We start from the raw sequence: 27,582 nt of genomic DNA on the forward strand, positions 1-27,582 counted from the left end.
GATTTTCAGTTCTCCCAAGCAATACTTGGCACTCGAGCCAGCACTTGATAACGAATTGACTCAGTCACTAACTCGCACAGGCTCCCTCTCTAGTAATGGACTCCTCTCTCATTAGCAAATACAATTGAGAGTAAAAATAAACACACTTGCACCCTCCCCCTCTTATGCTGCTGACACAGCCCTGATTGACGGATCTCATAAGTACATCAATGAAAGGAGAGGACAGTTGCTGTTATCAGCCCTCTTGAACACGGGACGGAGCTAATAATAATATCTTACGTTTATACAGTGTCTTTCTGTCACGACCCAAAGCACTGTAGAGCACAGAGAGCAGTCTAGCTGGCTCTGAATGGTTTGCAGTAAGTAAATTTGAGAAAGGGCTCTCATTCTAAACTTCTCTGTTCCGTTGCTCAAAGGAGCCATATTTTAAGTTTATTCATTTTCTGTTAGCACTGACAGTGAACAATACCCAGAGTTAACAGCCTAGAAAAGAGAACAATAGAAAGCACCCAGGCTTTGTTTTGTTTGCAAAGTGAACAAAGTCCCAAACAGTTCCTTTGGTTCTGAAGCATGACTGCAGAAACCTGTGCCTTGTCCGAGTGATGAAGTATTCTAGCAAGCCTCAGGAAAAAACTGCAAAGATGTTATGCCTGAGTTATCTGAGAAGGAGGGGGGAGGAGAGAGGGAAGAAAGCATATTTGCTACCTTTAAACAAATAATTAATCAGATCTTCTTGCGCTGAAGTGTAAGGAGTTGAGATTAACACTTCAGTGAGGAATTGTCATTAGACCAGATCATAATGAAGGAAAAACCTTCATCATTTCAGAAGTCTGTCTAGGCATTAGCAATGTACACATGCAATAACACCAGAACATTATGCACAGAACATGCCCAGCAGTCTGCAGTGGCAGATGCAGTTTTGTGGAGAAGCAAAGCCTTTACCTCCCGTCAAAGATTATACATTACAAAAACTTCAGCAAAGAGCCATTATGCACATACTCCACAGTCTATGTCTGAAGACACTATTTTGAGCAACAGCCGTATGTAAGTCTTCCAGCACACAGTGTTCTGCATGCATTATCCCACTTCACGTTACTCACTGCACATATCCTCCTGCCTGAACTGTCAGCTGCAATCTCACCGAAAAGGGCAACGGAGTTGAACCCATTCCCCTAGTGTTTAATATCATGGAGCCCATTCGCTTTTCTGGGATTCAGCTTCTCTCCTGGGTGGGAGGGTTTCTGGCAAGGCCCCACATTTTCCACAGCAGCAGAATTTCCTATGGAATAAATTTTATGCCAGAGCATTTCTTCTTAAACTGCAGGACTGCATTCTTCAGTGAATAACGTTCTACTTTAAGGTTGTAAAGAAACCTTAAAATACCAAACAGATATGATCTGATGCCATGCTGTTCTTCTGAATCCATGGCCAGCATGGAAGCATCCTCTTCCATTCTCTTCCAGGGAGGTTTTATGCCTGAGCCAGCTCTGCGGCACTTCAGCACTTGTGAGAAAGGCATAAAACCTTCCCTTTTCCTTACTGGCATCTAATCCTAATTAAAACAAAAATATTAGCTCTATTAGGTTCATCTTAATGGAGAAAACAGCTAAATGAACATGGGGTTCCTTAGCCCCAGTACAACCCCAATTTACTGTCACTTCTCTCATTGCCTTCCCCATCAGCTGGTTCAACAGTGAACTGCAACCAGTGCAAAAACTCATTCCATGTTGAAAACAGAGGTGCTATGCAAAACAAATTCAATGCAACCTCAATATTGTTAATGAAAAGGACACAATACTACTCAAAACATTATAATTTTATATGTAAATACATGATTCTTTTTTTTTAGAATTCCCCTACAAATTGCACATGCTATGGAAGGTAGGGAGTTTTCCAGCAGCGTTAAGACCCAGTCAATGGAGAAACATGAGTTCTGTTTCTAGCAGCTGGGTGGCAAGACCTGGTTCCTGCAAAGAATCAGCCTGGCCAGTCCTTCCCCAGTCACTTCTTCTGTCTTCTGCTTACCTGGTACACCCCATCTACTGGCACATGTTCTTCACCAATGCTTCTAGACAGGAGTTTGTGGACATCAGCTTGTGGACTTGAAGAAAAGGGCATCAAACTCAGATCAGCTAAACTGGCAGTAGTGATTAGTGTTAGGGGCTGGAGGCTGCCAAAATCTCAGTCCCTTGGAGGCTGGAGATAGGATTTTCTGCATGGACGAAGGTCCTAGGGGAAGTAGAGAAAAAGTGAAAAGATTTCTTTAGAAAGGAGAGAGAAGAGGAAGGAGACATTAGTCAATCCCCACCTTTCCATTCAAACCATCAAGAACACATCTATTCCTCCTGAATGCTCTGAGGCTGAGATAGAAAGCCGTCATTTTTCCTTCCCAGTCTAACTGTGGTACCATGTTTTGCACAAAAACCCATCTGTTGTTGACGTTCAGTGTGCTCGACAGTTCTCTGTTCCCCTCCACCACAAGCTGTTCTGTAGGGTTCAGTTCTTCTCATCCCAAAGCTCATTTGCTTTCTGCAGCCAACAAGCTGCAGCTCTGAGTGACTCCTAAAGAGAACAGAAGACATGCAGCTTCTGATCTTGCCAATGGAAGTATTCGCTTTGTAACCTTATCTCTTTCTGCTAGAATACAGGAATTCCTCTGTGTACAAAGACCCCTTTATTTTTGTACCCACCTGCCCCAGATTTTTGCTCCTCCGACCTCCTGCATTGCATTCAGCACATCCTGCCTCCTGGGCCAGACCCTTCTGATAACATCAGGTGAATAGAATAGGAGCAGCTCTATAATAGCAAATTACGTTTGGTTTAAATCTATATTTGTCATGCCAGTGTGCAACACAGAAGATTTAATTAGCCAGTGAAGCTCGCCTTTGGTATGTTTTCATGAATACAGTAAGAGTGTTGATGCATGACTTCAGGCTACTACAACAAACAAAGAAAACACACCATGAAATTAAGAAACATAATAATATACAAGAGGAGACACTTGGCTGCTGTTATACATTTCACCGAGAAACGGGCCACCACCAAACCTGGATCAAGCTGCCTAAATCTAGGGACATTTTTGAATTCAGGTCCAAATTTTGCACTACAGTCTCAGTTGAATGCTGGAAAGAAGTTAATGAAATGACTGCACAGGACCCTGCGCAGAAATGAGAAGAGAGAGGAAAGCATGGATGACTAAACGAATGGCCCTGATGTGACACATTAACAAAACCCCAAGGCTGTTTTGCATTGTTTTGACGGCAAGGGCTGCAAAAAGACTGCTGGGCCAACCAGGACACCACCAGACCACAGCATGACCCCGTCTGTATTTCTGTCATGCTCCCTGTTATGGGTCTGTACAACTCTGAAGTGGACCTACCTAGCTACACAAGTGCTCACACAGCTCTTCAGGGCAGAGGTATGTCCTGCTGGTGTCAGTGATGCAGTGCAGATGAGTAATATTAAGAATCAGCATCAAGGCTCAAAGTTGGACTTTCAATTGACCTCTTCTAAGCAGCTGCAAAATGGCATCCTTGGGGTAGCCAGACCACATCTTAATGAAGGAGGTCTTCAGGTCTGCCTAGGTATACCTTTGATCCAGTCCTAACTCTGTCACATGTGTCTTGCCTGACCTTCTCTGATGAGCAGAAATTAAATGATTTGACATTTGACTTTGCAGGTATGTTATAAGGATTTATTATTTAACATTTACAGTTCCCTACATGCACTGCTGTGTGGTGCAATTTATTATCTTTCAGTCCTGCATTCATGTTAAGAGGAGAAATCAAACACAAAAACCCACTTTCAGACCACCAAGAGGAAAACTATCCAGGCCCGATTTCTAGCAACTGCTTTCAATTTTATCTACCATGATTCCTAGCTGATAGACTTTCTCTCCCGGGTTTCAGAAATGCTGGTAACGTGCAACCTGAAGGAGAAGCACTACATCAGCAAGCTTTACCATGTATGGTTCTGCTGGCAAATTCCTTACAGCTTTACTGTGCTTGTAGCACCCATTAATGCATGTCTGTCTTTGCCGCTACTACTTCCACATAGCACAGCATGAGAAAGAAAATAGCACCTGCAAGCAGACACCTGGGGTTTGCATCCAGGTGAGAGCAGCAGGGGCTTTTTCATAAGACTTCAGGTTACGAGGAAGCCACGCTTGAAACACACAGATGAGGAGCAGTGTGGGAAGGTCTTACCAAAACTGTCTCTGTCACTCCAGGGCTGAAGAGAAGATTTCATTCTCCAAGAGCTGCCAATCTAGTACTTTTTTGCTAGTGATAATATTTTCTGAGTTTAAAAATAAACTTAGTGAAGTATGTGCTACCTAACAATGTATGTCTCTTCAGTCTCAGGAAAAAAAAAAAAGAAAAAACACACTGAATATCAAGAACTGCAAACCAGAATCAGGTATAACCAAATTATAGTTTAATATGTTTCAGGTATCCCATTTAGAGCTTCAGATCTTTCAAGGAAATAGGTTTTCCCCACTGAGAAATGTATATGCAGTGAAATTAAAGCAACTTTAGCCCCATGTGAACCAAAAGTAGGTTGGGTATCTATTTTAAATAATCACCCAAATGTTAATTTTTCATGATGGAAGAAAGACCTGAGAGGAGAGGAACACTCCCCACTTCTAAACCTCCAAACTACTGTCTTGGCTAGTCAAGCCTGGGGTGTAACACAGCACATGATTAAATACGTAAACCCCTGCTTTTGTTGCTATTTGCCACCTTTGCCATCTTTAGAGACAGGGCAGGGCACCAGTAGCCTGGAGAGACCTCTTTGAATATTTGGGGCACCGTCCAAGTGCCACCTAGCATGAGAGGTGAGCAAGATGCCGGGGCGAGGGGGAGAATCTCAGCGCATGTCCAAGCATTGACGCCCAAACCCTTCTTCCATCTCCCCTTCCTCGCTCAGCAGGCAGATCCCGCGGGAGCGCCGGCAGCCCGGTTGGCCATGGGGCAGGGAGCTGGGCCCCGGGTGCATGTGGGGCTCCTCCGGCTCCCCCCACACTGTCCCTCCACACACAAGAGGGAAAAAAAATCCGCAGGCAAAGGAGGAAGGCAAGTGCTGCTAAGTGGCTCATTGGTTTCTATGGCAACTGGCTCCGCTCTACTCCAGCTGCTTACCCCACAGTCCCTCTGTCACCCTATTTTTAGCTGAAAAATCAAGGAAAGAGGAAAAGTGGTGGGGGTTTGGGGAGGAGAGAGTTGGGAGACCTTCTTGGGTTTTGCAGAGAGGAGGTTAATGTGGATCCAACCTTGTCTTGCTTTCAATCACAAGTTAATTCCTCTCTGCAGAGGCTTCCTATGGGATTCCTTGAACTTGATGCACAGTCAGGTCCCATATTTGCCAAGACCATGAAGCAGTATGTGAGCAAGGCAGCCCAGCCATCCCCCTGTGCAGCTGGGCTGTGAATTTGACCTTAGCATCAAAACTGGAAAGAGCAAGAAGGTTTTTCCATGCTTAGGGAAAAAGCCTCTCCCCTCCCACAACCCAACACAATGAAGTGATGGATGTCAGCACACTAACGTTTCTTTAACTCTTTGGTCTGAAAAGTTATTTCCTTTTTTTAAAAAAAAGTTGAGTCTGTCCATGATCTCTCTGTCCTGCATAGTGCAAGAAAATCCTCACAATGGATGCAACACATATCTCATCAGTGGAAGACCCAGAACCGAATTTACCTGGGCTGTATCGAGGCTATACTTTAGTTAATGGATTTTGGTATTGGATACTTTGGTTGTTGAGCTGCAATATATCTGCTGGTAAATCTAGAGCAAAGATATTGTAGCCTGCAGTTTTAGTATGCATAGGAGTGTCTATTCACAAAAGCATGGGTCCCTTAGTCTCTTCTGACTGACTACTTGCCTTTCTGAAATGGATGTACCCAAACACTGTGAGATACAGCTATTTCAACAGATATTTCTAACTTCATTCCCCTCTCTCTCCCCAGAAATTCTAGAAATTTTATGACAAAATGTTGCAATTATCCTCAAAATAACAATCTTTAAACTCCAAACCAAGGCAGATTGATGTCATAAACATCCATATTCACTTTTTTCATTTCAACTGCCATGACATTTGATGCTTGCCTCCAAACTGTTCCTGCTAACAGGGTTGTAGAAGTCTACCTTTGTACCACTCATTTTCATTTGCTGCCATGAGAAGGGATATTGATCTATGTATCTCTGCTCACACAGCAAGGCTTCCCATTTTGGAGCTGTGATATTGTCAGACTAAGAGGACAAGATCAATGATATCTAACAATGATCACTTTTAAGAGGAAGTGCATTGGTAAAATGACTTCCTAGTCCAAGTATCGCATTTAGAGTCTCTGCAACCAGTTCTATATCCTGGCAGGCATTAACACTCTTGCTGTAGATAAAAGCAGTATATTGGGAGGGAATCGTCCACTTTAAAAATGTTATTGGCTATGGCATGTGATGGTATAGACTGTACAGGGCTTAAGAGAAACCCCACAAATGGAGCAGGACACAGCCGACAGAGTCTAGCAGTGCCCACACCAAACAGTGTAAGAAGTGTCAGGGCACCAGCAGGGCTGGGGGCTCCCCAGGGACATCCCACCACTTCAGCCAGGGAGCAGGGCAGCTGGGGGGCACGGGGAGCAGCCCTAGCCCTGGGCATTGGGTACCTCCCTGGTGCAGCAGGGCCTGTGGCCGGGCAGGGCAGGGCAGGGCTGTGGGGAGCTGGAGAGCAGCCCTGCTGCAGCACAACTGGATCAGGGACTGACGGCCCTGGGGGGCTGAAATGGGGTCCTAGGACCTGGGCAGGGTGGAAGGAGCCCCAGGAGATGCCGGACAGGGACAGTCAGGGTGGGTGGTGCCCTCAGAGCCCTGAAAAGAAGTTGTAGAAGGAGGCTCAAAAAACATTTTAATTCCTAGGAATTTGGAAAATGGCTCCCTCTGTAGAGCCACTGGGATGTTTCATTTTAGTTTGTGGCCTCCAGAACACCCAGTGGAAACATGCCTCGCAGTTTAATTACCACGTATAAAGTATTCGAGTACTGGATTTGCCAATTTTTCCCTGAATGGCCCTTTGTTAGTTTCTGGAGAGACACAAAGAAAAGGTGTTCCCGACAGACCTCTTCTGATACATGTTACTTTAGACACTTTGATCAAGTCCCTTCTGACTAGATTTCATTTCTTGAAGCCACTACCAAGCCCATCCTCCCAGGGAACCTTGTAAAACCCATTATCAAAATCTGCCCTGGCAGGAAACAACACGCTCACCTTATAACCTGCATATCTGCACAGTCTGGGGGACTGTCAGGATGAAAACCCACACAAGAAAGCAGAGAGAGGACTCGGACCTACAAATCTTCCTGGAAGATCAGAGATACCTGAGAAAAGGACAAGGACAGTAAGAGAGGTACAGAATACCCAAGCACACAGCCAGGTCTTCTCTGCAAGAACACTTGCTGCAGGAGGCCTCTGGCCAGCGCAGAAGAGATGCAGGGGAGAAGAGATCCTTTGCAGTGAGGGGCACCAAAGGCAGAAGCAGAGGTGACCTGAAGGGAAGCAGCAAGGCACGCCTGCAAGGCAAGGAGGAAGAGAGACAGAAAGAAAATACATGCCAGTAAGCACACGTGCACAGCCAGGATGGATAGCAGCCTGTGCTGGTTGGTGATGGATAACCTCGTGCCCTGAGCAGTAAATGAAAGGGTGAGTGACTCCTTTTAAAAGGGGCAGTCAAGGATGGAAGAAAAAACAATCAAATATGCATCCTCACTTCCCTCTGCAGGTTAGGTAGAGGTGGAAACTCTGTGACTACCAGACAAGTGACTTTACTGAGGAACGGTGTCCCATTTGCAAAATTGGAGGTTATGATCCTGACTTCTCTTGTAGAGCATTTTCATATCTACAGATGGAAATCACCAGCTCTAGGTGGTGATTCTAATAGTTATTTATTCTGCTTTCTGACAAGATAAGTGTACGAGCACTTCCAGATGAAGTGCATGTGCACATTTAATATTAATTTATGGCAAGTAGTCATGTGCAGCCTTGATATTTGTTTTGCATGTTTGCTAGCAACAGGAAACTTGAACCTTTGAATGTTTACGAGAAATGAGCACACATGCAAACAATGCTGACAGAAGATGATCTTCTTTAAAACCTGCCTATTTTCACTTCTTTTGCATTTCTCATTTGTCCTTATTCAGCACATTTTAACCTGCAAACATTATCCTCAAAAGGTCATAGGAAACTCAGATTGTCAAATAAAGCTGAGGCACTGCAAAGATGGTACTTAGTAACAGATACAGACTGAGACTGATAGAGATACATGGACAGAAATCTTAAAGAGGTCTGACCATAGTGTAAGGTCTGATGAAAGAATCCGCCCCTCATCAGTGGGGACCCTGAGCTCTATCTCCACCATAAACTAGAAGACCAAGTTAAAAAGAGAAAGCCATAACAACTATCAAATGCGAACCAGCCCCACGGAACAGCTTCTTGTTTCTGTACCTCCAGATAGTCCATGGCAGCAAGGTGATACAAAACTCTTCAGTCTGAGTGATACAGCCTAAAACTCAGGACCAGCTCCTTCACTGAAGTTCCAGGACTGTAAACAAACACATGTAGAGCAGCTACAAGGCATCAAAGTCTTGGATAAATCCCTCCTGATACTGGTTCTCAGAATGACTGAGCTACAAAGCTGGTGGGTACCAGTGACCACTCCAACACCTGCTCTCTCTAATGATCTCAAATCCCTCAGCCACAGGGGGAAGCAAGATAAATCTAAAACACAGACAGAGAGAAGGAGACTCTCCTGGTGAGAGAAATAAGCTCTTTGGAGTGTCCCATCCAGCAGTTCTCATTCATGGGAGTTACTTAAGGGAAGAAAGGAGAAAGTCAGATGAACACCTTTTTGCTCCTTCTTTGTAAGGACTGATAAGCTATTTTGCATTAGAGAGATGTTCCTTTATCAAGGATAACTCCATGGCCATCAGATCTCTTTTAGCAAGGTCATGCATGGACATTTATCACCTGCTGTGTTAGACCTTGTCCGAGCTTGATCCCCTTAATATCAAGCAAGAGTGACTTGTAGCATCTAGTCCAGGTGTTATGCCATGCGTGTGCTCTGGGTTCTGGGCACAGAAACATAGAGGAATTGAATCTCGAGGCTGTTTGTTTCCTCATCAGTTGTTTTAATGAAGCAGAATAATTCCATTACTCTATAAAGAGGGGACAGGCAGTGTATCTTGTCCTTCTGAGGTCTGTTTGCTTGTTCATAATTTGCAGTGGTGATCTTGAAAAAGCTGGTATAGTTTACAAAGAGGCACTCTGCAGAAAGGAGATACACCACTGAGAATTACTTGCTTAAGCAGGCCACTCTCCCCATCACCCAGTCCAAAAGGCCTGTAAGCTCATTTCCACTCTACCTGGTGTCCTAAGTCCATGTCAGTCTGATGTTTACAGTAAAGGAGTTCATTCAGTTTATTCGCATCCTTAAAATTCCAGCTACACCTTGGTATTCAGTGACCCTGGTTGCCTTGGCTGTAAAGAGGTGGCAGGGGCATTTCAGGATCTTGTGCCAGCAAAAGAAGCAGCATTAGAATGAAACAGAGAAGAGGATGATGTGTTATACAAGACATCCAGGAAAGAAATTATGCAGGACACTAGCAACATCCTGCAAGACAAGCAGACTTCTAGGTATTGTTTCAGATACTGGCAGTGTCAGAAACATCACAGGATGATGATGCTGTGACTTCTTTTGTGCTTCAGCATCTCTGCCAGGAGACAGCTCACAAGGTGCTCACACTGAAAAGCAGGAAACAGCTGGATGGAAGTTAGGATTTCACAGCAGCAATGGTCCATAGGAGTGATCCAACCACCAGGTACAAGTGTGCACTGGAAGAGTTTGAAACACATCCTATGAGCAACTGTGGCTCACCCCTCAAAATAGCCTTTCAATTGGATCAATGAAGACTGAGTTCAGAGAAGTGATGGGGTAACATACATCCTGCTGAGTTTGTCAGATGCTTGACTTCTTTGAGGATATTGCCTCTCCTTGATCTGTCTCTCCTGCCCCATCCTGCACAGGCACATCTTTTTCTCCCTAAAGCCTATGTTGACGGATCCTCAAGGACTTTTCGAGACACCTTTGCAGCAAATTACATGGCATCATTCAGCAAGAGACAAAGGTCAAACAATCAGCTTGGGAGTGGGCTAGTAACATCATACTGCATGATTCCTAAAAAGGGCTCTAATAATGGGGATAATGTAAGGGACTGCCGTAACAGCAAGCTGACAATTTAGTGTTGCTATGCAACTTGAGTGCTGAACAGACTTTTGCAGTTGCTTCTTGTTTGTCCATTGAACGCTCAGTGACAGTGTCTGGCAACTTTCCTCCCTCATCACTTTGCCTAAAGCACCAAGAATTCATGTGCAGGTTTTGTGCCAAGGTGCCCTCTTCCAGCCACTTGTCTGAGCAAACTGAGATGCAGACACCTACAATGCTTCTTCCAATCTGAATGAGATTCCTGTTTTGCCACACAGACACATAAACAGCTACATACATTCACACACATTTCTCCTTTCCTCTGATTCATTGCACATCTTTCCCTTTTTCTCCTTTCCTACCCTGAAGTCATGATGTTGTCAAAGAAGAGCAGTCTTTGAAAGGTTTTCCCTTGCCATGTCCCAGCTCTTGTCATGCCAGTTCACATTCCTTTCTAACTTTGTACATGAGGGTCCTTCAGACCTTTTTCTCCCAACTGTTTTCTCAGACTCCTATATAGTGGGGATAGATATGGCTATTTGCTCCATCTCATTTTATTCACCTGTCACGACACTGCCTTGTCCTGTCTTGAAACTTTGACCAGTTTTAGAACCCTCAAGCAATGATGCCTACAGCCCTTTCCTTGGGACTCTGACAGTCTGACAAAGCTCGGTGGTTAGGGAAGCTGACCTGCTCATCTCCCTGGCTGAAACCTGACCACTTAGTGGCATCTCTTTGTGCCACCCTCGAAAGCTCTCCCTTGCATGCTGGTATTACCTGAATATCAAGGTGATGGCTATTCTGCACCACTATTAACCACTATTCATTCCCTATAATCCTTTGATATCACTTCCCAGACAATCCTTGCAGTCCTCACTCAGTTTGTTGCTTTTCTCTAAACTCCTTTGCTTTCCACAATCTGTTTTGTGGTGTTGCTTGTGTGATGCTTAATAGCCGCAGCTCAGAGTTGGCTGCATTTCAGTGGTAGGAGGGGAAACACAGTGAACTGTGAACTGAAACTCCATATAATGTTGCTAGAGATGAGAACAAGTAAAGGAGGGCTTGCTATGCACGCTAATCTCCAGAAAAACATCTTTGCAAATGTGTATCTGTGCAGGCATTGTGGAGATAGGGATTACGTTATGCAGAGGGGAAGAGGAGCTGACTGACAGTACAGATTTGCAGTCCATATTGATGTTTCACAATTGTGCATCTGTCTGCAGAACAGCCATGGAGCTCTCGAAGTCATTGCACTAAAAAAAAAAATAAGGAAAGATAAATCAATAACTTCACTCACCCTTTTACCACAGCTCAGAGGGTGGAGGAGGAGAGTGTCATAACAGCTCACACTAGTGAGAAAATTTTAATCGAAACAGTCTTCAACCAGAAAATACTATTTTGATAAAATCAACATTTTTCACAAAATCATAAGTACAAATGAAAAATCCCTATGGAAAAGGAGGCTCAAACAACACTTTCTGTATTGGAAAGTTTGCCTTAGGGAAAAAAATGCCAGATTTTCTTTCAAGTTAAAATACTAATTTTGAAAGCAACCTTATCTTTTGTTATCATATTCTACTGCTTGTATTGTTTTTACATTCTTCAGTTAATAATGAGAGACACTGGCATGTTCAATATCCTGCCATTAGCCTGGAATCAGGTTTCTAGAATATTAAAAACAATTGGTCCCTAACTAGTACTCAGCACATTTCTTCTTCAGAGTGTAAAAATTTAAATTGTTTCATTCAGCACAGACTAATAAAGCTGGTACCGCTTTTGATAGAAAACTCATTACTTGGTAGAAAAATAACTTGTTCCGAAAATAAAATATCGCTTGTACTAAATTATACGACAGAGTATTTAATTATGATATTCATGGTATGCTATGTAACTGGTAGGACTGCATAACATGCCCTCATATGAGACTCGAGTTGGCATAACCTAACTCTGCATTACAACTGACATGTGAAATGGTACCAAAATTTAAATAATTTTCAAAACAAAACACCAGTTATTTTTCTAAAAGTATCTAATTGAAATGTTCATAATTTTCAGTTCTTAGGAATCCACTGAAAACAGTATTTTTATCACTAAGAGTAACAAGAAGCTTTGAAATCATAAACTTTGCAATTTCTCTCAAAATGAACATTTCGAGTTTCATCTGGCTCCCACTTAACCTGTGATTCATTCTTTGTACTAACTCTAAATCTCCCTATTTCGAATAGTTTTAAGATTGGAGGCCTTGTTGAAAGCAATCATCATAAATACAGCATGCACTTCATCTTAGCTAGTTCTACCAGCATTTGTTGCTAGACAGATCAGCTCATCAGTACTCACTTTCATTTGAATTTTAACACTTTTTATGTGCATTCATGGGAATCTCAAAATTATCCCCATCAGGATATATAAATGAGGATAAAATAAATCAGGAAAAATTAAATCAGTCTTGCAACCCAACTACACCCCAGAACTAGGAAGGCTTCAACGCTCCCACCGCAGTCCTGCTCACAGAATCCTGTTGCAGGGAAGACCTGGGTTGGGACAGACACTTCTCCTCCATTCCTCCGTTCATCCCATTCCACACCTGGAGAGCCTGGACTTTCCTTTCTAGCATGTGAGAGCAGCGAGAAAAGAAAAAGCTCTCCCTTTTGAAAGCACAAGTCCTCTGCTCTTTCTGTCTTCAGCGACTGCAGCGAAGCGGCAGCCCAAGGCCTCCACCTAGCGTCTGCTGGCAAGCTCGGCACACCACCCCGGCTAAAGATGTGGGATGCCAGTGGGTGCCCTGAAGCTTACAGATAAAGAGCAAAGGCTTAGTTTATTTTCGAGACGGGAATATTTTCCTTACAATACAAAAACGCGTCTCAGCTCATTATGAACCACCCAAGCCTCATGTGCCGTCACCGAGAACTCAAACACTAGATTCTGGTTTACGTGTGGAGAATAAGATTATCTTTTTTTTCCCCATCATACAGACCATGCTAAAATCCAAGGTTTTAGGATGATGCAACACAAAAGAGGAGAAGGGAAACTTGTTGGATTAGGTAGGACTGCTCTCCCACAACGAAGGATCCCTTTTTAACCTATCTCCATGGTGCTGCCTTCACTCCATGGTCAGCCCCCAAGAAACTGAAGGACTTTCTAACAACACTCGAATCCCTACTAATTGAGAGACAATTAAAAATTAGGCCTGACCTCTAAAACAGATACGTGATATACAGGCACTTTCTTTCCACTTGTGTTTGACTCCCTCCTCCACCTGCATTTCACAGACTCGGTGGGACTTTAGGCAGAACAAAGAATCAAGGACCCTATCACCAACTGTTTCTGCCTATCCCTTTCTCCATCCCAAGAAAAGACAGTGTGTTTGCTGTTGGGTTTTTATTTCCTCAAGGGCAGCTAAAGCAGCACGATCTTGGCAGCTGCCAAAGCAGCACCCTTTCTGTTCATTGTCGCCCTTATATACTGGCCCAATAAGAAACTGTCCTCTACCTTCTCTGGTAAGTCCACGTTTTAAAAATCTCTAGTGTAGGTGTTTCTGAGACCTTTCGCAAAAGGCTTTTCCTTCCCAGTTTTAAAATGCCTCTCTTGATCTCTTTGTTTCAGCTACCTTGGAGCAAGGCTCCTTGCACTCCCCTGTGCTTTGGTTCATGGAGGCTAGAGTCCATGTTCTCCCTCCAACACCTGTTATTAGTCATCTGGGCAAGTGGGTGTGTGTATGTCGGTCCATACATACACCCATTCACAAGAAAACTCTGTTAAGCAGAGCTCAGAGATTACAGCGTGGCCCCAGAGCTTTTTAGAATATGGAGTCACACTTGGAAACTGGAGTCATTGGAAGCCATAAAAAAATCTCATGAAACCTAATCCAGGTGCCCCAGCGTCCCACTACGCTACTTCTCTTGCCTACAAAAGCCCATCTTCCTTCAGCTTCCCAGCTGCCTCATCTTTTGATATGTATGTGAAATTCAGGATAATGTTCTATAGGGTTTAAAGCCCATTCTAGCTGAATCTGTCTGTGTGCAATGTAAAGGTAAAAAGGAAAGGAGAAGCCACTGATGGAAGAAATGGTTGGAGCAGATGCACACACATCGCCCCTTGCACAATGAAGGCATTGTGCAATACAGACACTTCAGCATCCTGCTAGCCTAAGACCACCAGACTCATCTGTGGGAGCTCCAGCACTGTGCCAGTAGAAGGTACAGGGTAAAGACAGAGAGTATATTTTATTGACGTCACTAGCCAGCATTACTTAGAACAGGGCTAAGCACAATTGCAAAAAGAACTGCCTCCAAGCTATTCTATTTATATTCCTACCAGAGCTACCATTGGTACAGTCATCCTGCTGCTGAAATCCTGACCCTCTTGTTGCCAGTGTAGCCACAGACCTGAGAAGATCATTTTGGATCATTTCAGAATTTGGCATGTCTTAATACCAGCAAAAGCAGCATTGGCAGGGGGTGGAGTGTGCTATTTGCACAGGACCTGCGTCAGGATTGGCATTCAGTGAATAGCAAGACATATGAAGGCATTTTATCCCAATATAGAGAATAACGCATCTTCCTCTGCATTGCTGGTGGTAACTTTGGCAGTCCAAGGAACAATGGTAATTGCTTGTTACTGTGGAAACAAGACCTCCAGAAATAACACTAATGAGCCAGCAGGGTCGTGGGAGAAACACAAGCATACTGTCTCCTGCAAACACACATGATTTGGCTGCACACAAGAGATGGGGCTCTGGGGAGAGGATCAATTTATTTGAATGTAACAGGCACCCAGCACAACCTCCGTTCATCTTCCATGCCAGTATGAGCCTGCAAACAATTTAAGTGACTCGAAAAAAAGTTCAGATAACTTTGGAAATCATTGATTTCACTTCCCTGCCTGCCTTAAACTTTGGGGGAGTTGATTGGGAGATGCTCCCTTTGGAGGGAGCCATTTTGTGGTTTGTGTAATACGCCTGATAGGAAGCGGTCTCCAAAAATCTCTGGAGGGAAAAACACATTCTTACAAATTTCCCCACCCACTTCTGCAGATGCAAGGGATATTGGTAATCTGGGAGATGTGTCTATAAGCATCTGAATGGCAAGGTCCTTTTCCTAATAATAGTCTGTTGGTGATCCACCACTCCACTCAAAACAATGTGAAAGGAGGAAAGCATACAGCAGAAGAGGAGAAAGGGGGTAGGAGACACCGGAGAGCTTACTGCAGCCTCAGCACACCATGTGTTTTTCCCCTTTCATTCTGTGTTGCCCTTGACAAAGAGAGGAGAAAATGGTGTAAAGCAAGCGAGATGGTGGATGGCAACCTGTGAATGCAGCTATTTCGTGCTCCACACTCTTCTGCCTTGCAAAGTCCCCATAATGCTGCTTTCTGCCCCCAGGCCCTACTGGCACAGCAGTGTGGTGGGTGGCTGCATATTTATAGTCAGCTCAGCCTCATGTGCCAAGAAGTGGACCTAGCGCTCAAACTGCCCTGAAGAAGACTTCCCTCTGCCTGCCAATGGTTCTGAGGCCTCTAAACTTTTTGCCAAACTCTATAAGAGAAATGTTTTACCCTTGAGAAGATGAGGTAGGAGCTGGCAGCAGAAAACAGTAGATGTGCCACCTGATGTTATAGCCTCACTGCTGCATTTGGGGTGGCCTTGCAGTAGCCCCACTGCTCACTGAACACTCCTTGCCAACTCAGGAGCCAAGTTATGCTCACCAACAGCTCTCTTCAACAGTTATTTCACCTGTGTCAGGCAGCTCATGGGGCAAAATACAAGCTAAGAACCATAGAGAAAGGAATTGTTGGCGTATGCAAGTCCCCCCTCAGGGCTTAACCTCCATTAGGAAGCCACGTTCAAATGTACTTCCAGTGTACTCAAATATACGCACTAACAAAGAGCTGATGGGGCCTTAGCAGAAAGTATAAACCAGCTGCTTCGTTGTTTTCTAAAAAAAAAATCTATTTACGAGTGAGACTGTAGCACAGGACAGCTCCTTTGAGTAACTACTGATGCACAAGCTCTTTGGCCAGGATGAATCCAAGGTGGTTTTGCTCTTCTTAGTTAAGGTTGAAGGACTTCAGATTACCAGACAGCTACCAAGGAGCAAAGATAGGCACAGAAGCCAGAGCTGGCCCACGCCAGACAACACTTGAAATCACACCCTGCCTTAATACGAAGCAATGTTCTTGATTGCCCTCAGTCTACAGGGGAAAGAAAAGAAGGTGTAAATGTCAGCCACAGGGAGAAGAAAGAAGTGGGTGTACTCAGATGACAGGGGTTTATTTATTGATAGCTCCTGTGGTGGGCCAGGAGCTTCTCAAAAAGCAAACAAACAGGTAGGGTCACCACTTTGCTTATTATTGCACTCCCTTGAATCATTTTTATTTATTATTTATTTATTAGCTACACGAAGAAGCTTCAGATAAAATCAAGGCACTACTGCACAGATTAAGAACATCCCTGACACCAGCACTTGCCACACTGTGTGCCCACACGAAAAGCAAAAGGGCAAGAAGAAAGACTGTCTGTTGTCTACAGACTAGGACCTCAAGCAGAAAGACATGCAATGACTCAACCATGGTTGTCTCAGGAGTTAGTGGCAGAGCCAGTAGTTCACTGATAGCAACTTTAGTCTACACAGCCTTTGTCCAGAGATTTAATCATAAACTCCTCCTTTTTCCTGCAACCTAAAAGCCAGAAAGAGAACATGGGCAAGCAGTGGGAAGCAGTTTGACACATTAAATGGGAAATAAAAATCAGAAGTTAAATGATCAAAATGGTGACATGTCCTTCAGATAATATTGCATTGACACAACATAGTGGGGAAAGGTTCTCTAAGGCTTTAATCATTCTATTTTCAGAAGTCTTAATGCACATTTGTGTCAGTTTTTTCCCTTCAAAAATACAAAACAAAAAAAAACAACCAAAAAAACAAGCTGTTTAAGGCCCCAAGTCACTCTCAGACATGTACGTCAAAACAAAATAGAGCTATATGTATATTGAAGCCAGTAAATGAACAACATAGTCTCCAATGTCAAGCTGCTGGGACCCCAGTTCAGGATTTCTGTGTTTCCCCAGCAACAGCGGGTGACGCTGCAGACACCAGAGCAGGGCCAGGTCCAGCAGCTCCTGGAGAGCCCAGCCGGCTTGGAGCTGCAGCCGGGGAAGGATGGAGCCAGTTGAATAAGGGAGGAAATTGCCCCAAACACTGCTCCTTTCAAAGAAAGAAAACAAGAGTTTAAATCCGTATTGCCTCCCTCTGATCTGGTTACGTGAGCAGCTGCCCAGTGTGTAAGAACCTCATAGATGTTAAAGAAAGGCAACAGAAATGAAACCCAATTTGGATAATGATTTCTGAGGTCGTGGCCACATATTTGCCTAGAGCACCCCGCCCCTCCAAATCCAGAAGGTTACCATGGTGACAAATTTCAGCTGTAGGTAAAAAGAAAACGCTTCTGTATGAAAGCCATTTTGTAGAAACATAAAAAACCAAAGATTAAGCCCCATTGCGCCATTTATAATCTTTGTTGCCATATATTCACAACTAGATGAGCTTTTGCATCTCAGGAATGGTTAATCACAATGCAAATAAGCTGCTTTTGTTTTAATTCATGTGTTCTGCTAATGAAGTTCATCTCCATACAGTAAAATAATGCTCTCAAAATTTACCAAAAAATGGGGGTATTCATTTGCTTCCAAACTGCGTCTAAGGGAGTTATTAACACTTCTGATTCTCAGAAGATAGATCTATTCCATTGCCTGACTGCGAATTAGAAGAAAATTACCTTAAATCATGTTTGGATCTGATTCATAGCACCTTAAGCACGGAGAGTCCCCAGTGCAGCCCACATCATGAAGGCACAGCAGGGAGCTGAGCACAGCTTGTACTATAGACTTCCTCTCAGTAACTCAGGGGAAGGTTACAGCCCAATGCTCACACATTCACCGGGCCTAAATGATATATCAGCTTGTGAAAGCCACCATAGTGAACTCCCTCCACTCCCATCCTGGGATCCCCAGGTAATTGGCATGTATTGAGCTGCCATTTCCTCAGCTGTCCCAGGCTGAGCAGCTCTGCTCTCACTGGTTTAATTTCTCTCAGTACAGCAGCAGGCATAGGCAGTCACACAGGCTTGGACCACACCGTATCATCACCTGGGAGCCAGGGGCAGAGTGCCAGCTGACAGAAGCTCCTGTAAGATTACTGACCTTAACACCACTGAGGATCTGGCTTTGTGGCATTCAACAATGCCTTTCTCTGCAAACTCTTCCTCAGCTGCCGAGTCTCACATAGACACCAACATGACTGTGGCTACAAAACCGTTCTTCACAGCCACAAGCACAGCTAAGTCACACTCTGGCTTTAGTAGGGTGAAATGAGCAGCAAGACGGTGCTCGTGCTGTGGAATAAAACCATGCTTTAAACAACATATCCCTTTTATGGCAATTGAAAGGAAAAAATGGTGTGGCGTTGTCACTCCTCACTACTGAGCACAGGTCCATGATGTGATTGGCAATGCATTCCCACCTCCTTTGCCTCCAGCACAGGAATGAAGGCTTGATCGTTCCTTCTCCCCACGAGCCCATGCAGCCATGTACTGCTTGACCATCCCCTGTCAGCACACACAGCCACATCACAAGCATTGCAGAGCACTGCAGGTATTCTCCTTTTGCCTCAAATCCTTTCAAAAGACCTACAATCTGAAATCTCAACATCTTGTTTTATTTAGTCTTCAGATTGCCTTTCAGTAGTCACTGAAATGTAGTGATTACAATCCATTTATTGTGTAAGGATTTACAGTGAACTATGCCACAGTGAATTGTGCCAGGTTAATTGTGCACTGAGCTCCACGAATACACAACCAAAGTTCAGCCCTTGCCCAGCTAAGAGAGGTGCTCTCTGGATAATTTATTATGTCCTCTAGCCGTGGGAGCAGAAGAGGGGGCGATCACTAGACAGTAAAGCCAACAGCAGTTTTGAGTCCTTATCACATAGTAGCAAATGTGCCCTTGTGGTTTGTGATGAGGTGAAGATCCTTGCTGCTTGTCTTTCTTCCTAAGATTGTCATAGGACTGTGAGTAATGTTTGTACTGGAGAGTCCAAGTTAAGCAAAGGTCCAGTCTGGTCAGAGTTCAGATGGGAGCAGGACTGTGTAAGCAGTCATTTCACCCACTTCAGTAGGACCAGGTGTTAAAACTTGCCTCCAGACATCTCCACTCCCTGCATCCTCAGCCAGGACCAACACTGGCTGTGCTCAGCTCAGCCACCAGCCCTCCCACTGTCTGACCAGGCTCAAGCCCAGAAGTCTCTGTGCCTACACAAATCTCTGCCCCACTTCCAGAACTGATGGGTATTATCCTGGCAGCCCAAGATAGCAATTCTCCATAGGAAAATCATAGGAAGGAGGGACATTCTCTTGGGAATCCGACTTTTCCTGGTGCTGGCAGTTGTCTTCTTTCTGGATGAAATAAAAAGCCAAGGTTCTTCCTGCTAATAGTCATTAAATAACTTTTCTCTTTCTTTCCTAGTACCATTTCAGTATTTTGATCAAGTTCCAGCTTGGTTTAATTACATACTTTCTATCTGAATTCCTGCCCAAGCTTCATTTAGAGAAATTATTCATTTCCCATCTTCAACATTATTACTATTGTGCTTATTTGCACGATGTGCTTAGCATTCATTGTACGCATCTTCAGTGCTCTGATGGGCTCATCAGAGTGGTGCCGGTGGGATGGAACAGAAGAGCACTCCTCATCTGCCACCCTGAAAAATCAGCCCTCCTCCCCATCGCATACGGGCAATTTTGCACTGCTGCAGATTAGGGAACGCTCACAGTCACATCTGAACCATCACAAAAATATTACCAATTCCTCGTCAGGACATGCCTGAATGCTGAATAGTAACATTATTTGGAAACAAAATCTTTATCTGACTGCAAATAACAAGTCAAAGGGAAAAATATTCATTTCGGACCATTACATTTTCCAGGACACACCTTCCCAACAGTGAAGAAGACAAGGAACAGTTGGGTGGGACTGGCAGAAACACATGCCCTGGGAACACTTTTCATGTTTCCTTGCAAGGATAAAAGCTTTGAGCAGTCTTCATCTCACATGACCATCTTGTGTGAACCTTGTGCAGTGGGTGGTTTTCTGTTACATGGTAATGGATGCATACAGAGAATTTCAGTTTATGAAACTTAGTCATGTTGAAAGCGATGTTTTCCTTGCCCCAGTGATTTATTTTCTACCCAGCTGTTTTCACCAGCTTTTAGACTTCTCTTCTCCATATTTCTCCTGTAGCCCCGAGTTTTACCATACAGGATCAGAGAAGAGCACTTTTTCTTTCTCCCCATCTCAGCCAGGCACTTAGTTTGAAAACCCCTGGAGACTGGCAGAGAGACCAACATGACAGCCATTTTGCTGGCTCTCTGACAGAAGAGCAGGACAGCCAGAATGGAGGACTGCATAACCCTCCACATGCACACACACAGCTGTGATCATTCCCAGCATATGAGGTCAGGCAAGCATTATTTAAAATTATAATGAATATAAAATGGATGATCTAACACGAACTGCATTATATACTTCTGCTGGGTAATAATATCCCCAGGACAAGAAAGAGCCTTGCATAAATGTCAGAAATGGAGCAAACACCCAGACAGCCTATCTTAACACATCAACTGCACTCCAGCTCTTGGGGTTTGTTTGCTTTTTGATGTGGATTAGGATCTGATTCCAAACACAGGGCATCAAAATCAAAGCAGCAGCAGCAGCATCCGTCCAGGGAGCCCTGTATGAGAGAGCTCCATCTGTATCTCATCGTGGATAGACACAGAGCAGTGATGGAGCAGAAGATGACATATCACTACCCAGTTGGAAATCAGCCTCCTTCCCAATGCTAAGATAAAACCCAAAACAGTTTCAGTGGCTCAGCCTCAGTCTGAAGGGTAAAAAATTTCAGTGAGGTGACACCTGATCCTCTGCTTCTCACACACACTCCCTGTGCTACAGGTTACTGCAATCTCTCTTGAGAAAGCAGAAAGCCCCTCAGAGGCAGGAACTTTCAGTGTCTGTAATATCAAGCCACATTACCAGCACCTTTCCAGCCTTGCCTTGGGTTAGACAGAAGTTTATTCTACAGAGAACTGGAAGTGATTTAAGACATTGGCATTCCTCAGATGCATGTCACCCCCAATTTCCTCTCTCCTATCAGTAGGATCCTCACTCCCACTGCCAGGAGGACAGAAAGTGCAAGCGTTCCTCATCCACTGTTGTTCAGAGCCCATTACCTGAGCTTAAACTGCTGGGGAAGGTGATCTGACATTGTACTGTAGCACCCTTCCCATCGCACCAACTCGGCTGGGGAGGCAGAAGTCTCCAGCACTGAGGGAAGCTGAACAATTGGGGATAGGAACATCTTAAACTACCTTACCTAGACCCAGAAAAGAAAGCCTGTCCACATCCTTAAACGTCTTGCACATCTTCTAAACTCACTCAGGATTTATCTTCTACTCAACACATGTGAACATGTATATGCCCCACCCTGGCATTCCAATCCATGCTCCTCATGGCACACAGGTGTGAATCTCCCCGGTTACACAATCCTAAGTAGTCACACCCAGCACAACTCTTGTGATACCTGATGGCTTTGTGAGCATTGCAGAGGCTATAATCAGGTAACTACCCTAGAGTCTGAGATTTTTTTAAGCACATTTCTAGCTTTCATGACAATGTGGCAAACATGGAAGCAGACAATGAATGTTCCAACACCAGACGGCAAATCAAAAGAATATGCATTGCTTTAGGCTGTTGTTGGTGGTGGTTTAATCTTGTAATTTTAAAGGCAATCTCATTTTGGAGGAGAGGCTTGGCGCATGATTTCTGTATGTTTAGGTTGGCAGCATTGTTTCCAATAAGCAAACATTCTGCCATAATAAATATGTACATGTTCAGGGACCAGCTTGTTACGGGTATGTTTATGCAACGTATTTCTGGTAGTCATGCTGGCCCATAATACACCATGTAGACATACCCTGTTATTCTCTGAGGAAAGAGGTCTTTGCTTCACTCTCTGCGCTTGCTACTGCAGAGACTGTCCCAGCTCTCAGTACAGTTTGACAACTGACTTGTCTGAGGTTTGCTCTGAACATACTTGGTATTAAAGCGTCACTCTTCCTCCAAGCCATTTGCTACTAGGGCCATCCTCTTTCCTGCCTCACATGACTTCAGGGTTGTAGGAAGCTGAGTCAATGGCATTTTAAAACAAAAATTACGCTTTGTTTTCCCAGTAGATTCTTTCCTCTGTCAATAGGTCATTAAAACTTAAAAATCTACCACTTTTCTTAACTCTCAGTGCAATTACCTTTAGTTTGCCAGAGCCATGATGCTGCCCATATCCTGCTTAACTTTCTAGTTCCCTAAACAAGGTCCTATCTAGTTTGGAGCTCATTATGGCTCTGGTTGTACTGGGCATCCTACGTACAAGGAGTGAACACTCCCTGCACTGATGGCAGTTCCTTCCCTTTTGTATAACTCAGTCTTTGCCATCATGGAGGTTTCCCATGTGGAAATGAGGGAAATTTTGCATAATCTGACATAACATCGCTATGTCAGCAGGACTTCACAGCCCAGGCATAGCACCACTCAATGCTCTTGCATAGAAATTACAACTTGGCCTGGGGATGTTTAGACTATGTATTTTTTCTTTTTTTTTTTTTTTTTTAAATGTTACATATTTGCTTTATTTAATTCAAGGCCTTATTCCATCTTATTAATATTGGCTTTATCAAGCATTCCCCTCCCCTTTCCCTCCCCTTTTTTTTTTTTAAGCCCAAAGCCTACATTTGTGTCCTATGCAAAAGGCAGTTGTGCTCTGCTAAGGCTGTGGTAACTAGCAAAGAAACTATATGACTGAAATAAAGGCCTCACAAAGAAGACCCAGATTTACTCCAGACAGAAAGAAAAGGAAGAAGATGATACATTAAAGAAGGCTGTGCAAATACTTACAGTTTACAAAGTGACCAACCACTACCCCAGCCATAACCCCAGAAACAGAAAGAAACTCTTCCTTTATGGAAAGCTGAAACTCAGTTTCTGGAGGGCTCCAAAAAGACACGGAAGAATTTCTCATCATTTCTGGGGTGGGGGCCCAGATCAAAAGTCAGCAAAACGTATGCTGTGAATGCTGGAGGGGGAAATCACACTGTTTTTCAGATGGGACGAGGTATTTTCCAAAGCAGGAAAAGGATGAGGCACCCAGAAAAAAGAATAGCAGGAGAAACGGATGTTTAAAAAGTAAAAATGGGATTTGTGTGATACATGTGATATTGCTAAAAATCTCAGTGCAGAGGAGACAGAATGCCTGCAGAGGGGAAGGAAGCACAAGGACTAGAAGGGCTGTTGAACCAAATCCTGCAGAGGGAGGGACAGGGTTTGGTGGTCGGCAAAGGAGGTGGACTGGCACTTCTAGAAAAGGAAGACAATTACAAGACATAGAGCTGAAACACAGTTGCTTTTTACAAAGAGAATAGCTAATGGGTAAGAGGAGACGGATAAAATGCTGCTGTGGAGAGGTCACTATCAGTTCACGTAGCTTGTTGCAAACACTGCGTGCCCTTCCTCAGTATAAAAGCAGCAGGGAGATTGAAAGTCGATAATGCAACCAGGAAAGGAAAAACAAGTTTGGTTGGTAATTCTGCAGAGATACCTGCAAACATCAGCTGAGGAGCTGGATGCAAGCTTCAGTGAAGAGCCATCCTAAAACAAAAGGAAATAAGGAGAGCATCTGGGAGCTGCTGTTTGAAAGCAGCAGCAAGCAGAGAAGGAATAAAAAGCTACCAGGATTCCCTCTAGAGCTCCCTAGAAAGCTCATCCATTTTATTAAGCCACAAGACCTCATAAACCAAAGCAGCCTTGGCTCTACTTGCTGTTTCACACACATACACACACACACACCCCCTTTTTTTACTCTCCTTGCTCTCTTCCAGACAAACCAGCCAAAGAAAAAGTGTTTCATTTCTAAAGAGCCCTTAATCAATACCACCATTACCCTGTTCCAAAAGCACGGTGATGCAGAAGCCACAAGGCCACTGGGACCTGCTGAGTAAGAAACGCTAACATACACAGGGGCAACAGCATACAGCCAGGTATCAGTGCAGGATCACAGAAAGACACAGGATGCTATTCTGCGGCAGATCTCAGGACAACAGGACACCCAGGGCTACAGCAGATGCATTCAGAGAATCAGGGTGGGAGACATCTGTTGACCACTACTTTAGCCTGTACAAATGCAAATGTTAGCCATGGCCTCAGAAGTATTACCCTAAAGCCCATCCCAGTCTTTGAAAACCCCACCTCTTGTCCAAATGCAAGTGGCCCACTTCTCATTTCATCAGCAACCTTCGGCTTCTCAAAAGCTTTGTTTTTCAGGTGTGTTTATAAATACACACCATCTCTCCTCCACTGCTGCTCCTCCCATTCCAAAATAAATGTTTGTAGCAGCAGGATTTAATTTGGGGAAGAACAGAAAAGCAATTTCAAACAAAACGCATCTTTAAAACACTTCTCAGATCTGATTGCCAACCCTCTGGCAACCAGCACAGTTGTCTAGGGCTCTGATATTAGGCCATAAATTACCTAGCCAAGGGCACCGCAAGCAGAAAGAGTCAAAGAAAAATAGTAATAAAACAATTAATGTGAAAATAAAAACAGTTGTCTTCTCCCACCACTAAAATGCCAGAGTAGCAAAGTTACAGAATGACATTACAGTGGGGTTTTCTAAGGGGACAGATGTGGAATTGTGTTACAGATCCAAATATTTCTGAGTTGTCAGTTCAGATCAGTATTCTATAACACATAACTTCTGAGCAGGATTGGAAATCTCAAACCACTTCTTATGAAAACAGCGTCCTCATTGGAAATGTACCGCCTCATATTGTAAAGATGAGAGGAAAATCAGCAGAAGTCCAAATGGAAACTTGCATTTTCTTATAACTAATTTTGATATCTTAAAAGGATCTTTAAAAGCATTTGTGGAAACAGCTAGACTGGCATAATTGTCTTTACGTACCAAATGCAGTTGCCAAGACAGGAACTATAATCACACCAGCTTGTTTCAATCTGTCCAGGAGGGAGTATATTTAGAAACAAGGACAAAGTTCATTTTCATCTGGGTGCAGAGATTAGATCTGTTGAGAAATGTTATCTTCCATTCAAATTAATATCTAACCATACTAATTTTCACGATAGGTCAAAACATAACTAAAACTAAGTTATAATTTTTCAAAATTCAGAAATAATTTCAGTAGGGTTCTACAGAAATATTCTACCTCAATCATTTTAAAATGATACCTTCAGACTTCAGGGTTTTTCATGTACACTAACTTAAAACCATTGTCATTTTAACCAAAAGTCTTAAACTTCCACATTTTAAAACACTAATAAATTGGAGAGAAGAAAAAAAAAAGATAAAATAAAAAAGACTGACCTTTTTGTAAAGCTTCAGGAAAATATAAGCCTATTGGAATCCACCGTTTTCCATTAATTCCTTCAGGTATGAGAAACTGGTATCTTCCAGTGACAAACTTTCTGGCCAAAGAGGAAAAAAAACACCACTAAAATCTCCACACAGAATTATCATTTGGAATCAACATTTTGGATTGCCCACTGGAAACTAATCTAAGACCCTATTTTATAGAAACCCCAAAGCAGCCATTGCTTAGTAAGAGAAGGTGGGTTTTCAACTTCCATGAACGAAGAAAGACTTTGTAGTCTCTACTCCCATCATGGCTTCCAGTCATAAAAGAGACCTTTTAAGAGTTCACAAAGCATATAGTACTACTGGACAGATCTGTTGGTTTTATTCCTTTCATCTCTCTGTTTCTCAGTGTTAATTTTTAATTTGAATGACAGCAATTCAGAACAACCTCAAAGAAGTTTGTGTGACACAGTCAAGGAAGTTGTTAAAAATACAAAAGCCTGAAAGTAGCCTTCCTTGAGGTAAATGCAGCTATGTGGTTAAGGATTTTATTTACATAAAAGTTGAGAAGCTTTAGGATAAAAAATAATGCTGTCATTTGTTAACTCCGGGGTTTGGAGGGGTCTTGGTTTTGCTTTTAAGAATCCGATCATATCTGCCATGAATTTTTAAGGGTGACAATACCAAACAAGATCAAGAGATGGCAGCATTGGTAAAGCATCGCACCGCTCAGACTCGCTCGCTTTTCTGTGCTGGACCAGACTTGTTCAACACATTGTTTCATTGGTGCTAAAACCCGAACCTCAAAAAATGTCCCGATTAAGCATTCCCTGAATTGCTGTTGGTTTGCAGATCTTGTTTATGTGTGGTACAAATGTGGTCTGGCAAAAAAGAAGTATTAGAAAAGAGGGCGTAACTACTCTTCTTACTTAAATACCAGCCAGCTCTCAAAGACTGGAACTGCCAGGCACATTACTGTTACACGTATAATTAAGATTAGTAATTGTTTGCCTGATGGTAGGCCCCCAATGTTCCAGTCAGAACTATATCTAATTGTAGTGTTGCTGCAAAAGCATGTATTAAAAGGCAGTCCCTGCCAAAGAAATTTACAATGTAGATTAGGACGCACAGAATGAAAACCCACTAAATCACTGAAAATGAGAGCAGAAGGGATGCAAAGATAACACAGAAAAATCATTCTACATATGATAGTTCACCCTCGTACATATGACTTGTAGCAACATGAAGATATACAGTAAAAAAAACAAGAATAATAATCATATTTTATAAAAAAATATCTCTAGTTATCTCTTCAGTGTGTCCAGCATTTTTTAAAATCTAGCCATCTGAGGCCTATTCAGACTCAGGAAAACGGTTGCACAGTGCAAGCTAGTCTTTTTGATTTCAATAGGACTTCAGCCCACCTTTAAATGTAAACATTTGGTTGGGCTGTGCCTTGAAAGATGATCTGAGGTTCAATCTGAAAGATATACAATGATAGTCAAGCTCTTAAAACACAAGAGCTAGACTAGAAGAAAAAAAAGCACATTTTCACAACTTTCACCCCACTACATAAACAGATGTGTTTCTCAGGTGACTGAGGTCACCATGTCAAACATTATTGTGAAGACAATTTTGTGGTACACAATATATTCATGACCAGTGTTAGAAGTTTAGTTAAACAAATAGCTTTGAGGAACTTACAGTCATCCAGCTAACGCTGTGGCCACACAAGCTAGGTATATTGTCTTTGATCCCATCACTTAAGTGTAACACAGGCACCCAGTCAGAGGCTGGGAAGTCCCTTGGGACATGCTGTTTGTGCCCACGATCCATGGACAGGCACTAGGAAGGGGAAGCAGTGGTC

At 43.3% G+C, this 27,582-nt stretch overlaps 1 long non-coding RNA gene across 1 annotated transcript in view; it reads right to left on the reverse strand.

Annotated features, from left to right (window-relative positions):
- Nucleotides 1-320: 320 nt before the first annotated feature.
- The window catches only part of LOC148054638 (uncharacterized), a 45,560-nt gene continuing 18,298 nt past the window's right edge, over nt 321-27,582 (reverse strand). The window contains exons 3-5 of the long non-coding RNA XR_015706520.1: nt 25,725-25,825; nt 2,026-2,229; nt 321-1,552 (exon numbers count right to left, since the gene is read on the reverse strand). This is a non-coding gene — a long non-coding RNA (uncharacterized LOC148054638). The remainder of the gene's footprint in view (nt 1,553-2,025; nt 2,230-25,724; nt 25,826-27,582) is intronic.

This window comes from Nipponia nippon, unplaced genomic scaffold, assembly GCF_047370975.1.
Source record: "Nipponia nippon isolate SJK-2023a ecotype South Korea unplaced genomic scaffold, ASM4737097v1 scaffold_3, whole genome shotgun sequence".
Taxonomy (NCBI): Eukaryota; Metazoa; Chordata; class Aves; order Pelecaniformes; family Threskiornithidae; genus Nipponia; species Nipponia nippon.